Source organism: Tupaia chinensis, unplaced genomic scaffold (assembly GCF_000334495.1).
Source record: "Tupaia chinensis unplaced genomic scaffold, TupChi_1.0 Scaffold000632_1, whole genome shotgun sequence".
NCBI classification, from domain to species: domain Eukaryota; kingdom Metazoa; phylum Chordata; class Mammalia; order Scandentia; family Tupaiidae; genus Tupaia; species Tupaia belangeri.
The window spans coordinates 312,744-314,508 of NW_006160152.1; the positions used below are offsets into that span (position 1 = coordinate 312,744).

A 1,765-nucleotide genomic window follows, 5' to 3' on the forward strand; every position below is an offset into this window, starting at 1 on the left:
CGATGTCACAGCAGCCATGCGTGACACACAGGACAGACCTGCGCTCTCCCTACTTGCCCCACAGAGCACTCTGGAGAAGTTCCACGGTCTTCCCAGTGGGTAGAAGTGGTGCATCGGGGACAGAAATCAGGCAGCCTATCTGCATTCTGCAGGCACTTTCTGACACCCTCGAACTTAGGATACGAAATACGAAGTATTAAGAACTGAGGTCTGGACCCTCCTCCAATGAAAATTGTTCAAGTATCTCAATATAGCCAAAGGGTCACCTCGCGTGCCCTTCTGAAAATGTCGCTAGAGAAGACAGCATCGTGTTTTGACTTGAAGCTCATGAACGCTGAAGTGTACTTGCTCTGATGTGGCCCAGTTCCTCAAACATCATTTATCAAATACAGCTTCTTTTTTTGTTTTCTTGGAGAGGTTTTTGCTATAGGGCGCGTGCGCTCGCCAGAAAGACAGAGAGAGACAGAGAGACAGAAAGCGAGAAATCACCCCCCTACGGAGAATGCCCATGCTGCAGTCCCTTCCCCTCCATTCTCCTCTCGGGATCTTGGGCACACATGCACACGCACCCGGCGTGAGTTTAAGCCACCGAGTCCGGGACTCGAACTGCAGTCGACTACATGGGAGTCCAGCGACATAGCCATTACACCAACTGCTGGTCCCACTTCTTCCTTTACAAAGGCCACAGTATGAATGATACTGGAGAGCCCAAACCTGTTGGAACAACTTTGTAACGGTTACTACACTTTGGCTTTATTGCGTAGTTCTGGTCCTCTGGTCTTCTGTTTTGGGAAAAGTGTTCCCTTCAGCCAGTATGGTGAGAAACTGGTTCTATCATACCCCAACACGTGGAAGATGACAACAGACCCAGCAGGTGGCGGGGTCGTTAAGGCACTGGACTCCCACGTGGCCAGCTGCCATCCCAAACCTGGCTGGCAGCTTGGAAGTCGTGGCAGGTACGCGTGTGTGCATGCCCAAAATCCCAGGAGAAGGGATTGCATTGTGGCCATCCCCTCTGTGGGATGATTCCTCGCTTTTCCTCTCTCTGTCTGTCTCGGGCGAGCATAAGTCCTACGGGGGGGCAAAAAGGAAGACGATGACTATCTTAAAGCAACTCGATTTAATAGGTGGCCATCTCATTCACGCTCGGCGTGGGAAGGGGGCCCTGGGTAGACGCAGTCAGTCTGCAGGCATTTACTACCGCTCCATCCTCGGCCCCATCAGCACTCCTGGACTCAAAGCCTCTCCTTTCAGGAGGCCGGAGGCCGAGAAGGGACCCATATCTGAATCTCTTGTTCAGAAATAGGTCAGCTGCCGGGTGGGCGGGAAGCGTGTCCGGGTACGAGCTGTGCTCGTTAAGCCGTGACTTCAAGCTTGTTAACGTGTAAATGCTGCAAAGAAGTCGTTTTCATTCCTATACGCACGGAGCTACGGTCCCTGTGTAACCAGGTGGCCTTTGCTGTCTGGCAGGTGTTCAAAACCTGCCCCAACTTCCTGCGGGGCGGCCCGGCAGTGTGTGCAGTGGCAGCGAACCCTCATTTATGCTAACCCAGAAAAGTCTTAGCGCCCGTCATGCCAGCGTTCGTGTCAAGGCTGTCTCTGTGGCATTAATCAACTCTGTTTTAGAAAGGCACAGTGCGGGACCAGCAGTTAGCGTAATGGCTATGTCGCTGGACTCCCCTGTAGTCAACCGCGGTTCGCGTCCCAGACCTGGTGGCTTAAACTCACGCCGGGCACGTGTGCGTGCGTGCCCAAGATCCCAAGA

General features: G+C 53.3%; 1 protein-coding gene across 6 annotated transcripts in view; it reads left to right on the top strand.

Moving 5' to 3' along the window:
• The window catches only part of MEF2A (myocyte enhancer factor 2A), an 81,106-nt gene that overhangs the window by 67,710 nt on the left and 11,631 nt on the right, over positions 1–1,765 (top strand). The gene's annotated exons all lie outside the window — the stretch shown is intronic.